We start from the raw sequence: 16,044 nt of genomic DNA, 5'->3' as shown, positions 1-16,044 counted from the left end.
AGATGCACAGTTCTAAACACTGGTCATTAGGATGCTCACAGAACTGGTTGATTTTGGTCGCAAATTTGAGGAAAAAATAAAGGCTACACTAAGTGAAATGAAGCAAAATGCACAGGGAACCAATAGTGATGGGAAGAAAAATGGGACTCGAATCAATGGAGTGGACCAGAAGTAAGAAAGAAACAACCAAACAGAAAAGAATGAAGAAACAAGAATTCAAAGACTTCCGCCAAGATGAAGGCATAGGTGGATGGGCCGAGCCTTCTCACACAACCAAGTTTAGAGACAACTAAATATTAGCAACAGAAAACACAGCCAGAACATGGAAAATTGAACTTTTCGGAAGTCCGTTAACAACAAATTCTTCAGCCTGACCAGTAAGGGGCGAAACCAGCGGCTGGTGAGGGGTTGCACAGGAGGTCTCGGTCAGACAGACTCAGGTGCGAGGAATCCAGGCGCAGGGTTGGACCTAGTGAGTGACCGAGCGAGCCACCAGGCGAGAGACCACGGAGGAGACAGCGGGGAAGCGGTGCTGCATGTTGACTGTGGTTGCCCATTTGTGCGCGAGCGGACAGGCGAGGGAGTGGGCGGTTGGACCAGGGCACAGCGGGTCCCCGCGGCTAGCAGGCAGTGGAGGGCTCCGCCATTTCCCCGCTCTGACCACGCCCCCACATACAGCGTCACAACCCAGTGACCTGGGAGTCTAAGGCGCCGCTTCTCACACAAAATAAGGGCGCAAACAGACCAAAAATGGTGCAAGAAGATCTCAAAGCCCCAGATATAAATCTAAGTGATGAAGAAATAGCAAAACTCTCAGATGCACAGTTTAAAACACTGGTGATCAGGATCCTCACAGAACTGGTTGATTATAGCCACAAATTAGACAAATATATGAAGGCGAAACTAATTGAAATGAATGGAATTGCACAGGACACCAATAACAATGAAAAGGAAACTGGGACTCAAATCAATGGAGTGGACAGGAAGAAAGCAAATAATGGCCAAACAGAAAAGAGTCAGGAAGCAAGAATTCAAAGAAATGAGGAGAGTCTTAGGAAGTTCCAGGACATCTTTAAACGCTCCAACATCCGAATTATAGGGGTGCCAGAAGGGGGAAAGGCACAGCCACCAGTGGAAAACTTATTTGAACAAATAATAAAGGAGAATTTCCCCAACCTGGCAAAGGAAATAGACTTCCAGGAAATCCAGGAAGCTCAGAGAGTCCCAAAGAAGTTGGACCCAAGAAGGAACACACCAAGGCACATCATAATTACATTAGCCAAAATTAAAATGGAGAGAATCCTAGAAGCAGCAAGAGCTAAGGGGACAATCACCTACAAAGGAGTCCCCATCAGACTGTCAGCAGATTTCTCAAAAGAGACCTTACAGGCAAGAAGGGGCTGGAAAGAGATATTCCAAGTCATGAAATCCAAAGACCTACAACCAAGATTGCCCTATTCAGCAAAACTTTCATTTAGAATGGAAGGACAGATAAGGTGCTTCTCAGATAAGATCAAATTCAAGGAGTTCATCATCACCAAGCCCCTATTATATGAAATGTTAAAAGGACTTTAACATTTAGAAAAAGAAGTTAAAGAAACATTAACAGTGAAAGGATAACAAACTCACAGTTATTAACAACCACACCTAAAACGAAAGCAAACTAAAAGGACAGCTAGATCAGGAGTGGAAACATAGAAATGAAGATCTCAAGGAGGGTTAGCAACAGTGGAGTGGGAGGAGGAGATGGGGGGAGAAGGTACAGAAAATAAGTAGCATAGACAGTAGATAGAAAATAGATGGGGGGGCAAGAATAACATGGGAAATATAGAATCTAAAGGACTTGAGACACATGGTCATAAACTAAAGGGGGGGTAATGGTGGGGATGGGGGGTAGGGTGGAGGGGAATGAAGGGGGAATAGAACAACTATAACAGCATAATCAATAAAAAAATTTTAAAAAAGAATTCAACAATATGAGGAGATGCTTAAGAACCTCCAGGACATCTTTAAATGTTGCAATATCCAAATTATAGGGGTACCAGAAGGAGAAGAGGAACAGCAACAAATGGAAAAAGCTTATTTGAACAAATAATAAAGGAGAGCTTCCCCAATCTGGCAAAGGAAATAGACTTCCAGGAAGCCCAGGAAGCTCAGAGAATCCCAAAGAAGTTGGGTCCAAATAGATTTGGACCCAAGGGGGAACACACCAAGGCACATCATCATTTGCCAAGATTAAAATGAAGGAGAGAATCCTAGAAGCAGCAGGAGATAAGGGGACAGTCACCTACAAAGGAGTTCCCATCAGACTGTCAGTGGATTTCTCAAAAGAGACCTTACAGGGAAGAAGGGTCTGCAAAGAAGTATTCCAAGTCATGAAAACTAAACACCTACATCCAAGATTACTCTATCCAGCAAAACTTTCATTTAGAATGGAAGGACAGATAAAGTGCTTCTCAGATAAGACCAAATTCAAGGAGTTCATCATCACCAAGCCCCTATTATATGAAATGTTAGAAGGACTTATCTAAGAAAAAGAAGATAAAAAAGATGCACAGTGAAAGGACATCAAACTCACAGTTATCAACAACCACACCTAAAACAAAAGCAAATTAAGAGGACAGCTAGATCAGGAGCAGAACCATAGACATGAAGATCACGTGGAGGGTTAGCAACAGAGGAGTGGGAGAAGGAGAAGGGGGGAGAAGTTACAGAAAATAAGTAGCATAGACAGTAGATAGAAAATAGGGGGGAGGGTAAGAATAGTAGGGGAAATATAGAATCTAATGAACTTGAGACACGTGTTCATGAACTAAGGGGGGGAATGGTGGGAGAGAGGTGTGCAGGGTGGAGGGGAACAGAGGGGGGAAATAGAATAAATGTAATGGCATAATCCATAAAATAAAAAATATATTAAAAAATTTTAAAAATAAATAAAACCTTAAAAAAAAGAAAATATCTGTTCAGCACAAAAGTAGGCAGTATTGAAGGAATGAAGGAGCCAAAAAAACCAGCTATATAGAAAACAAATAGCAAAATTCAGACATAGATCTTACCTTATCAGTAATTAAATGAAATATAAATGGATTATGTGATCCATAAAAAAACTGTATTTAAAAAAACAGGATCTAAGGTGTCTGGCCAAGATGGAGACATGAGAGACATACTGTGCCTCCTCGCACAACAAAAAGAACAACAACAGCAAACTTAAAAACAAAAAATAACCTGAACTGACCAAAAACTGAACTGTATGAAAGTATGACAACTGAGGATTTAAGAAGAAACACTCATTCAGACCAGTAGGAGAGGTGGAGACTGGCAGTTGGGTGGAGAGGGCTTACAGCAAAGTGGTGGCTGGTGGGCCAGGAGAGGTGGTGGCTGGCACAGTGGGTGGCCCCACATTTGTGTGAGGATAAACCAGGAAGAACAACTGGGGAGCAAGACAGACTGCACAACCCAGGGTTCCAGCACAGGGAAACAAAGCCTCAAAGCCTCTGACTCAAAACACCTGTGGGGGTTGAGGAGGCAGCAGGAGAAACTCCCAGCCTCACAGGAGAGTTCATTAGAAAGACCCACAGGGTCTTAGAACATACACAAACCCACCTACCTGGGAATAAGCACCAGAAGAGCCCAATTTGCTTGTGGATAGTGGGGAAAGTGGCTGAAAGCCGGCTGAGAACCCACCAAGCAGCATTGTTCCTTCTCAGGCCACACCTAAGGTTCTTCCCCAACTATGTAACAGGTTTACCAAGATAAAAATAAATGGCCTAAATGAAAGAACAGATCAAAGCTTCAGAAAAAATACAACTAAGCCATGAAGAGATAGCCAACCTATCAGATGCACAGTTCAAAACACTGGTAATCAGGATGCACACAGAATTGGTTGAGTATGGTTGTGAAATAGGGGAAAAAGTGAAAGCTTTGCAAAGTGAAATAAAGGAAAATGTACAGGGAACAAACTGATGGGAAGGAAACAGGGACTCAGATCAATGGTTTAAAACAGAAGGAAGAAATAAACATTCAACTAGAACAGAATGAAGAAACAAGAATTCAAAAAAAATGAGGAGAGGCTTAGGAACTTCCAGGACATCTTTAAACATTCCAATATCTGAATCACAGGGGTGCCAGAAGGAGAAGAGGAAGACCAAACAATTAAAAACTTATTTGAACAAATAATGAAGGAAAACTTCCCCAGTCTGGCAAAGAAAATAGACTTCCAGGAAGTCCAGTGCTGGGAACTGCTCTGCCTGGTTTCAGGAATTGCAACTATTTAAGGCTGAATGTCTGACCTCCGGAATTCAAGCCACTGAGGAGACAAGGCTTGTCTCTGGCAGCAGATGCTGCCCCTGCTTCATCCCCCCTGCCCACAAAGCATAATCTAAAGTCAGTGATAGGTAAGACCCGCCCCCTGGGGAGGGGCAACCTGAGCCAGACTTGATCACCTGGGAAGCTATCATGGCAGGACTGGGGGGGGGGCTGCAACAAGGAAGGAGTGATAGGCCCTCACCACCCACCCCTGGCTACTATAACATAGCCCAGTCCCCATGTCCTCTGGGAGAAGCGATTCCTGGCTCTAATCCACTTAAGCCTGAATACCCATGATGAAAAAACGGTGCAACCTTTCACCAGATAGCACAGGGCCCGGGTAATCTGGCAAGATAAAGAATTCTTAACAAACCTGTGAGATCTGCTCTGCTAAGAATGCTTTTAGACAAATGTTTCTATTTTCCCATAGTTTTATAGCCTTTTAGTTGATAGACCTTGATTTAAGGACAAGCCCTAGTGGTTTTTTGTATACCATCTGCTGTTTACTGTCTATCCATGATTGATAAGCTTCTACCTGACTGCCTGCACAAAAAAACACAATATCAGCCTGTCAAGGCAAGACGTAGGGGGCATTCTCCACTAGAGAGTGTCTTGCCCTTTTCCTCCACAGGACTCGGTAGTCCATGTGAATTTGTCTTAGTCATTCATAACTATGCAGGCACTGCTGGTCAATGCACGCATCAGTCCAGGAAGCCCAGAGGGTCCCCAGAAAGTTGGACCCAAGGAAACACACACCAGGGCACATCATAATTACATTACCCAAGATTGAAGACATTCGCAAGACAAAGAGAGAATCCTAAAAGAAGCAAGGAGAAAGGAGACAGTTACCTACAAAGGAGTTCCCATAAGACTATCACTTGATTTCTAAAAAGAAACCTTACAGGCAAGAAGGGGCTGGAAAGAAGTATTCCAAGTCATGAAAGGCAAGGACCTACATCCAAGATTTCTCTATCCAGCAAAGCTTTCATTTAGAATGGGAGGGCAGATAAAGCGCTTCCCAGATAAAGTCAAGTTGAAGGAGTTCATCATCACCAAGCCCTTATTATGTGAAATGTTATAGGACCTTATTTATTGAAAACAAGAAGATCAAAACTATAAACAGTAGAATGACAACAAAATCATAGTTATAAACAACCAAACTTAAAACAAAAACAAACTAGAACAAGCAAACTACTTGTTTGCTTGTTAGCAAACTATTCTAGCAAACTAGAATAAGCAAACAACTAGAACCAGAACAGAACCACAGAAATGGAGATGACCTGGAGGGTTATCAGCAGGGGAGTGGGATGGGGGGGAAAGGTACAGAGAATAAGTAGCATAAATGGTAAGTAGAAAATAGACAGGGGAAGTTTAAGAACAGTATAGGATATATAGAAGCCAAATAAGTTATATGTATGACCCATGGACATAAACTTAAGTGGGGGAATGTGGGTGGGAGGGAGTGTGCAGGGTGGAGAGAAGTGAAGGAAGAAAATGGGACAACTGTAAGAGCATAATCAATAAAATATATTAAAATGCTTCTGACCCCCCCCCAATTCTTTTTTTTAGGTTCAAAAAACACCTTTTTTAGGTTCAAAAAAAAAAAGAACCTAATTCTTGGAGACTTCTGGACAACATGGAGGTGTAGGTAGACATGTTATGCCTTCTTGCACAACAAAAAGGACAACAACAAATTTAAAAGCAAAAAAACCCCAAAACCACCAGATGGGTGTACCTCACTGCATTGATCATGGGACTGTAAACCAAAGGGTTGCCAGTTTGATTCCCAGTCAGGACACACGCCTGGGTTGTGAGCCAGGTCCCCAGTAGGGGGTGCATGAGAGGCAACTACACACTGATGTTTCTCTCCCTCTCTTTCTCTCTCCTTTACCCCCTCTCTAAAAATAAGTAAATAAAAATTTAAAAAGTAAAAACAAAAAACAACCAGAACTGCCAGAAAATTGAATTGTATGGAAGTCTGACAACTGAGATTAAAGAAGAAACATTCATCCAGACTGGTAGGAGAGATGGAAATAGGCAGTCAGTGGAGAGGACATGTGGCAAGGCACGCTGCTGGTGCACCAAGTGGTCAACATTTGCATGCGGATAAACCAGGAGAAACAACTGGGGAGCCAGAGAGACCATGGAACCCAGGGTTCCAGTGTGGGAAACTAAAGTCTCAAAATATAAGGCTGTAAAAATCTGTGGGGGTTGCAGCTGTGGGATAAACTTCAGCCTCACATGAAAGTTTGTTAGAGAGACCCATAGGGTCCTTTAATGTACAGAAACCCACCTGAAAATCAGCACCAGAAGAGCCCAATTTGCTTGTGGGTAGTGGGGGGAAGTGACTGAAAGTGGGGTGAGAACCCAACAAGTGGCATTGCCCCTTTCTGACCACCCCACACCCACCATACAACACCACAAGTCAGGGAGGTGGGTTTTCCTGCCCTGTTGAATACCTAAGTCTCCACATCTTACAATGTAACAGGTGCACTGAGACAAAAAAAAATTAATCCAAATGAGAAAACAGATAAAAACTTCAGAAAAAGAACTAAGCAACAAAGAGATAGCCAACCTATCAGAAGCAGAGTTCAAAACACTGGTAATGGGAATGCTCACAGAAGTAATTGAGTGTGGATGCAAAATAGAGAAAAAAGGGAAGGCTATGAAAAGTGAAGTAAAAAAAAATACAGGGAACCAACAGTAAAGGGAAGGAAACAGGAACTGAAATCAACAGTTTGGAGCAGAAGGAAGAAATAAACATTCAACTAGAACAGAATGAAGAAACAAGAATTCAAAAAAATGAGGGGAGGCTTAGGAACCTCCAGGACAACCTTAAACATTCCAACATTCAAATCATAGGGGTGCCAGAAGGAGAAGAGGAAGAACAAGAAGTTGAAAACTTATTTAAAAAATAGTGAAGGAGAACTTCCCCAATCTGGCAAATGAAATAGACTTCTAGGAAGTCCAGGAAGCTCAGAGAGTCCCCAGGAAGTTGGACCCAAGGAAACACACACCAACACATATCATAATTACCTTACCCAAGATTAAAGATAAGGAGGAAATCTTAAAACCAGCAAGAGAGAAGGAGACAGTTACCTACAAAGGAGTTCCCATAAGACTATCAGCTAATTTTTCAAAAATAACCTTGCAAGCAAGAAGGGGCTGGAAAGAAGTATTCCAAGTCATGAAATGCAAGGACCTACATCCAAGATTGCTCTATCCAGCAAAGCTTTCATTTAGAATGGAAGGGCAGATAAAGTTCTTCTCAGATAAGGTTAAATTCAAAGAGTTCATCATTACCAAGCCCTTATTATGTGACATGTTAAAGGGACTTATCTAAGAAAAAGAAGATAAAAATATGAACAGTGAAAGGACAGCAAACTCACAGTTATTAACAACCACGCTTAAAACAAAAGCAAACTAAGTGGACAGCTAGATGAGGAGTGGAGCTGCAGAAATGGAGATCACAAGGAGGGTTAGCAACTGGGGAGTGGGAGGAGGAGAAGGGAGGAAAAGGTACAGAGAATAAGTAGCATAGACAGTGGGGAGAAATAGACAGGGGGAGGGCAAAAATAATATGGGAAATGTAAAAGCTAAAGAACTTATGACACATGGACATGAACTAAGGGGGGGAATGGGGGGAGGGGTGTGCAGGGGGAGGGGAATGAAGGGGGGAAATGGGACAACTGTAATGGAATAATCAATAAAATATATTTTTTAAAAGTATTTGTATTTCTAACCAAAAATTTAGATGTTTTACTTAAAACTATGCAAGAAAATAAATACTTTTCAAGGGTTGTAATAGGTGAAATTCAAGCAAAGGGGTCTGAGATCTTTAAGGTTGATCATTATTACTTCTAGAATGTCTGTTGAATCTGGGGCTTTAAATATCTTTCTGGCTTTTTTTAAGTTGACAAATTTTTGTCAAAAAGTTTTGACAAACTTTTTTTAAGTTGACAAATTTTTGTCAAAAGTTTTGACAAACTTTTTTTAAGTTGACAAATTTTTGTTTGATTTGTTAATGATAAAGCAACATGTATTTATTAAATACTTTCAAAGAATTCAGATATGATGGTCTTATCTTTAACTACACTTTCTAGAGGTAACCATGTTTAATAAATTTTTATCCTTTGAAATCTTTCCCTGACACAGGAGCTGTAAGAGAAACTTGCTTGGTACATTAGGTGATCTCTTGAAGTGTCTCCTAATTTCTAAGATTTAAATACAAATTCCCTGCATATCACTGGACTTTTTGAATTTCTAACACCAGTGCCCCACCTCTAGAACTTAATGAATATTTGTTGATCCTGACCTCTAATTTTTTATATGACTGATTTTTTAGAATCAAGAGAAACCCATTTGCTGCCAGACAAATCATCCTAAGTTCAAGCCATCATTATTTTCATATTTATAGTACTGAGGTCATTTAAATGGACCATTTATAAAGCTGTCATTTTCATTTGCATTTTCACTATGCCAAATGAAGAACAATTATTGAAAATAAATTTTTGAAAAAATGAAGTTCCATTAACAACAAAGCCTCAGAAATATCAGATTGTGATCGATGAGTATTTACATGATGCCTTGATATTTTTCTTTGAAAGTAGTAGTTTAACTTTCTTCAAGAAACAAAGGTAACTTCAATATACAAATGACCTGAAAGAATTAACTTTGGGGGGTAAGGCTATTAGTTAAGAAAGCATCTAATTTTCCATCAAATAAGGATTTGTATACAAAATCTGACCTGTAATTTAAATGATTCTAATTCTTGATAAGGAGCCGAAAAGTAGATGACCTAAGATGTGAATCTAACATGCACATCTTTATGTGTAGTAAAGATCCTCCGCAAAGCCAGTGGGTTTTTCTGTAATCAAAAATTACATTCACTTCTTAAAAAAGTGGATACCTATCACCCAGGAATAACAAATGTTTTTTTAGTTAAGTACTACCTTCTTGATCTTGCCAAAATGAAGTGATTTCTCATGTTATATAATTCCAGTAAAGGTAATACTGATAAAAGCTGACGCTTATAGTTGCTTTCTGTTTTACAAAGTACTTTGAGATAAATCTTATCTGATCCTAGTGAGCAGACTTGGTGAGGGTTATACTCATCTTAGAGATGAGTAAATGGAGGCTAAGAGGTTCATTGACTTATTCAAGATCACGAAGTTAGTGGTTGAACTTGAAATAAAACATTTTAAAATATATTTTATTAATTATGCCATTACAGTTGTTCTATTTCCCCCCTTCATTCTCCTCCACCCTGCACAACCACTTCCACACCATTCCTCCCCTTTAGTTTATGACCAGGTGTCTCAAGTTCTTTAGATTCTATATTTCTCATACTATTCTTGCCCTCCCCCCTATCTCTTTTCTACCTATAATCTATGCCACTTCTTTTCTGTACCTTCTCCCCCCTTCTTCTACCACTCCCCTATTGCTAACCCTCCATGTGATCTTCATTTCTATGGTTCTGTCCCTGATCTAGCTGTCCTCTTAGTTCATCTTTTTAATCTTCTTTTTCTTAGGTAAGTCCCTTTAACATTTCATATAATAAGGGCTTGGTGATGATGAACTCCTTGAATTTGGTCTTATCTGAGAAGAACTTTATCTGCCCTTCCATTCTAAATTAAAGCTTTGCTGGATAGATCAATCTTGGATGTAGGTCTTTGGATTTCATGACTTGGAATACTTCTTTGCAGCCCCTTCTTGCCTGTAAGGTCTCTTTTGAGAAATCCACTGACAGCCTAATGGGAACTCCTTTGTAGGTGACCGTCCCCTTATCTCTTGCTGCTTCTAGGATTCTCTCCTTCATTTTAATCTTGGCTAATGTAATGATGATGTGCCTTGGTGTGTTTCTTCTTGGGTCCAACTTCTTTGGGACTCTCTGAGCTTCCTGGGCTTCCTGGAAGTCTATTTTCTTTGCCAGATTGGGGAAGTTCTCCTTTATTATTTGTTCAAATAAGTTTTCCACTGGTGGCTGTTCCTCTTTCCCTTCTGGTATTCCTATAATTTGGATGTTGGAATGTTTAAAGATGTCCTGGAGGTTCCTAAGCCTCTCCTCATTTTTCTGAATTCTTGTTCTTCATTCTTTTCTGTTTGGTCATTTTTTTTTCCTCCTTCTAGTCCACTCCATTGATTTGAGTCCCAGTTTCCTTTCCATTACTATTGGTTTCCTGTGCATTTCCATTCATTTCAATTAGTTTAGCCTTCATATGTTCCTCTAATTTGTGACTAAAATCAACCAGTTCTGTGAGCATCCTGATCACCAATGTTTTGATCTTTGCATCTGAAAGTTTGGCTATTTCTTCAATGCTTAGATTTATTGGCTCTGGGGCTCTGAGTTGTTCTTGAGCCATGTTTTGATCTGTTCCTATCTGTTAACATATGAGGAACAGAACCTTAGTTGTTCACCAGGGCAGGGCCATCCAGGTCTCTGGTTTGTGATGTTGCATGTGGGGGCGTGGTCAGAGAGTGGCCACTCAGGTCGTTGGTTTGTGACGCTGCATGTGGGGGCGGGGTCAGAGAGGGACAATGGCAGTTCCCTCTGCTGATTCCTGCCACTAGGGCCTGTGCGGTCTGTCTCACTGCTAGCTCCTTCACCGGTTTATCTGTGCATGAATGTGTGATCACGATCGGTCCTCAGTGGGTCCACCGCCTTGCGCCCTCAGTGGGTCCGCTGGCTTCTCCACACCTGGGATCTGCCCACAGCTCCTGGCGCACCTGGGTCATGAGCCCAGGTCAGTCCAGGGGGTCTTTCCTGCCTGACTCGGCTCTGCTGCTGGCTCTGCCCCTCTTACTGGTTTGGCTGAAGTGTTCGCTGTTGTCAGACTTCCATGTAGTTCAATTTTCTGTGGTTTGGCTGCGTTTTTGTTGCTAAAACTTTGTTGTTTTTAAACTTAGTTGTGGGAGAAGGTGCAGTGCTTCCACCTACACCTCCCTCTTGGGCAAAGTCCGAAATAAAACATTTTGACTTTAGTGTTTTTTTTTCCTATCTACACACAAAACATTGCCTAGAAATTACCTTTATTAAATGATGATTTGGGCCCTGGCTGGTGTAGCTCAGTGGATTGAGCATGGGCTTGTGAACCAAAGGGTCTCTGGTTTGATTCCCAGTAAGGATACATGCCTGGGTTGCATACCAGGTCCCCAGTCAGGGGCCCATGAGAGGCAACCACATATTTGTGCTTTTCTCCCTCTCTTCCCCTCCCTCTATAAAAATAAATAAAATCCTTTAAAAGATGATGATTTGGGTAGGATGACCTTGGGGTTAATTTTGGAATGGCTGGCATATGCTTCTGCAATTTTAGCTCATCATTGCACAACTTTCTCATCTTGGAAGCTAAGTGATAGTTTAGCATTGTTAATATACCTCAGTAAATTAGCTGTGGCCTACTCTTATTCAAGGTGTGGTTTGAAACCTGATGTTAAATCTAGATTATAACTTCACATATTGCTTAAATGAATGAGTGTAAATGTGATTATGTTTGACCAAATAGAGTATTTCAGTTCAATTTCACCTACTTTTTAAAAAACCTATGCAAAGAGCTGGACTCTCATTTTTCCCCTTTAGTCTGAATATTCCACAGTATAGGTTTAAAACAATAAAGAGCCCTTCCAAAGTTCAGATTGATTTAAGTCTGATTCTGAAGGGAGCATGTGGAGGAGAAAATGAGACGGGATTTGTCTAGTACAGAGAAGATAATCAGCAATTGTCTTCTCCTTTAAAAAGCCCTCCTGACCCTCTTCCCTCAACTCACATGAATGTGCATGCCCTCAGGCGCTATGTTTTTTTTTTTTAGTTTTATTGAAAGGTAATTGACATATATCACTATATAAATGTAAGTTATACAGCTTGATAGTTTTATTTATGTGTAATGTGAAGTGATTACCACAATAGGTTTGGTTAACATACATCTTCTCATATAAAGACAATAAAAAGAAGAAAGGAAAAAATGTTCTTTTGATGAGAACTCTTAGGATTTACTCTCTTAACAACTCTCCTATGGATTGTATAGCAGGGTTAGCTATAGTCATCATGTTGTACATTATATCTCTAGTACTTGTTTATCCTGTAACTGGACTTTGTATCATTTTACCACCTTTCTCCATTTAACAATCCATGTATTGAACCCCACTCCACCCCGCACTTCACCTCTGGTAACCACAAATCTGATTTATTTGTTTTTTTAATATATTTTAAAATTGATTTTGCTATTACAGTTTTTCCAATTCCCCCCCCTTTATCTCCCCTTCTCAACCCTCCAGCATTCCTCCTCCCTTAGTTCATCTCCATGGATTGTACATATAAGTTTTTTGAGTCCTCTGTTTCCCATATCATTTTTTATCTCTCCCCATCTACCTTATGCCTACTAAGTATGCTTCTTCTTCCCTGTACCTTTTCCCTATTCCTCCCTTCCCCCTCCAACTGAAATCCTTTTGTGTGAAGCCCATTTCTCTGCTTCTGTTCCTGTTCTGGTTGTTTGCTTAGTTTTTCTTTTCTTTGTTTTCTTTTGGGTTCAGTTGTTAATAACTGTGAGTTTGTTGTCATTTTACTGTTCATAGTTTTGATCTTATTTTCCTTAGATAAGTCTTAACATTTCATATAATAAGGGCTTAGTGATAACAAATTCCTTTAACTTGACCTTATCTGGGACTTTATCTGCTCTACCATTCTAAATAATAGCTTTGCTGGATAGAGCAATCTTGGATGTAGGTCCTTGCCTTTCATGACTTGGCATACTTCTTTCCAGCCTTTTCTTGCCTGCAAGGTTTATTCTGAGAAATCAGCTGATAGTCTAATGGGAACTCCTTTGTAGGTAACTCTCTTCTTTCTTCTTGCTGCTTTTTAAAAAATATTTTTATTGATTATGCTATTACAGTTGTCCCATTCCCCCCTTCATTCTCCTCCACCCTGCACATACCCTCCCACCCACACTCCCTTCTTTAGTTCATGTCCATGTGTCATAAGTTCTTTAGCTTTTACATTTTCCATACTATTCTTGCCCTACCTACCCTGTGTATTTTCTCACCACCATCTATGCTACTTATTCTTTGTACCTTTTCCCCCTTTCTCCCCCTCCCACTCCTCTGTTGCTAACCCTCCATGTAATCTCCATTTTTGTGGTTCTGTTCCTGTTCTAGTTGTTTGCTCAGTTTTTTTGTTTGTTTGTTTTAGGTGTGGTTGTTAATAACTGTGAGTTTGCTGTCTTTTTACTTTTCATACTTTTTATCTTCTTTTTCATAGATAAGTCCCTTTAACATTTTATATAGTAAAAACTTAGTGAGGATGAACTTTTTTAACTTGATCTTATCTGAGAAGTGCTTTATCTGCCCTTCCATTCTAAATAAGAGCTTTGCTGGATAGAGCAATCTTGGATGTAGGTTCTTGCCTTTCAACTTGGAATACATCTTTCCAGCCCCTTCTTGCCTGTAATGTCTCTTTTGAGAAATCAGCTGACAGTCTGATGGAAATTCCTTTGTAGGTTACTATCCCCTTATATCTTGCTGCTTCTAGAATTCTCTCCTTGATTTTGATCTTGGCTAATGTAATTATGATGTGCCTTGGTGTGTTCCTCTTTGGATTCACCTTCTTTGGGACTCTCTGAGCTTCCTGGAAGTCTATTTCCTTTGCCAGATTGGGGAAGTTTTCCTTTATTATTTGTCCAGATAACTTTTCCACTTGTTGCTCTTCTTCTTCTCCTTCTGGCACTCCTATGATTCAGATATTGGAATGTTTCAGGTTGTCCCAGAGGTTTGTAAGAGTCTCTCTAATTTTTTGAAAAAATTTTAAAATTTTTTTATTGATTATGCTGTTATAGTTGTTCTATTCCCCCTTTCATTCCCCTCCACCCTACCCCCCCATCCCCACCATTACCCCCCTTTAGTTTATGACCATGTGTCTCAAGTCCTTTAGATTCTATATTTCCCATGTTATTCTTGCCCCCCCATCTATTTTCTATCTACTGTCTATGCTACTTATTTTCTGTACCTTCTCCCCCCTTCTCCTCCTCCCACTCCCCTGTTGCTAACCCTCCACGTGATCTACATTTCTATGGTTCACTCCTGATCTACCTGTCCTCTTAATTTGCTTTTGTTTTAGGTGTGGTTGTTGATAACTGTGAGTTTGATGTCCTTTCACTGTTCATCTTTTTTATCTTCTTTTTCTTAGATAAGTCCCTTTAACATTTCATATAATAAGGGCTTGGTGATGATGAACTCCTTGAATTTGATCTTATCTGAGAAGCACTTTATCTCTCCTTCCATTCTAAATGAAAGTTTTGCTGGATAGAGCAATCTTGGTTGTAGGTCTTTGGATTTCATGACTTGGAATACCTCTTTCCAGCCCCTTCTTGCCTGTAAGGTCTCTTTTGAGAAATCCACTGACAGTCTGATGGAGACTCCTTTGTAGGTGATTGTCCCCTTATCTCCTGCTGCTTCTAGGATTCTCTCCTTCATTTTAATCTTGGCTAATGTAATTATGATGTGCCTTGGTGTGTTTCTTCTTGGGTCCAACTTCTTTGGTACTCTCTGAGCTTCCTGGATTTCCTGGAAGTCTATTTCCTTTGCCAGATTGGGAAAATTCTCCTTTATTATTTGTTCAAATAAGTTTTCCACTGGTGGCTGTGCCTTTCCCCCTTCTGGTACCCCTATAATTCGGATGTTGGAGTGTTTAAAGATGTCCTGGAGGTTCCTAAGACTCTCCTCATTTCTTTGAATTCTTGCTTCTTCACTCTTTTCTGTTTGGCCATTATTTGCTTTCTTCTGGTCCACCTCATTGATTTGCGTCCCAGTTTCCTTTTCATTGCTATTGGTGTCCTGTGCAATTCCATTCATTTCAATTAGTTTAGCCTTTATATGTTCCTCTAATTTGTGACTAAAATCAACCAGTTCTGTGAGCATCCTGATGACCAGTGTTTTGAACTGTGCATCTGAGAGTTTGGCTATTTCTTCAATGCTTAGATTTATTGGCTTTGGGGCTCTGAGTTGTTCTTGAGCCATGTTTTTATCTGCTTGTGCCTGTTACATATGAGGAGAGGTGCCTTAGTTGTTCACCAGGGAGGGGCCACCCAGGTCGCTGTTTTGTGATGCTGTATGTGGGGGCGGGGTCAGAGAGGGAGCAATGGCGGTCCTCTCTGCTCGCCCAGTCCACCTCACCACTTGCCCCGGTCTGTTTATCTGAGTGCAAATGTGCAAGCCGCTGCCCTGCACTGGGGCCTGCTGGGTCTGTCTCAATGCACTCTCTTCACTGGTTTATCTGCATGGAAATTCGCGACCGCAGACAGCCAGCTGTGCCGTGCCTTCCCTGGGACCGCCTGTAGCTACCCCGCACCTGGGATCTGCACCCTTGGCTGCCTTCGCACTGCCCAGGTCGGGGGATCTTTTTTGGCTGACCCACTCAGGTGCTGGCTTTGCCCCTCTCACCAGTTTAGCTGAGCAGTTCCTTGTTTTCAGACTCCATATTGTTCTATTTTCTGTGGTTTGGTTGCGTTTATTATTGTTAATGCTTTATTGTTTTTAGATTTGTTTGTGGGAGGAAGCAAAGTGTTTCCACCTACTCCTCCATCTTGGCGGAAGTTTATACTTTCTCTTTTTTTATTGTTCAAATACAAAGGTCCCCTCTTTCCTACCATCACATCATCCCACCCCACCCACCCCCACCTCTCACACTCAATCCTTCCCCCACTTTGGCTTTGTTCATATGTTGTTTTAGCATGTTCATTGATGACCCTCCTC

Source organism: Artibeus jamaicensis, unplaced genomic scaffold, assembly GCF_021234435.1.
Source record: "Artibeus jamaicensis isolate MK-2021 breed Jamaican fruit bat unplaced genomic scaffold, CSHL_Jam_final contig_515, whole genome shotgun sequence".
Classification (NCBI taxonomy): Eukaryota; Metazoa; Chordata; class Mammalia; order Chiroptera; family Phyllostomidae; genus Artibeus; species Artibeus jamaicensis.
This window is presented reverse-complemented; position numbering follows the sequence as displayed.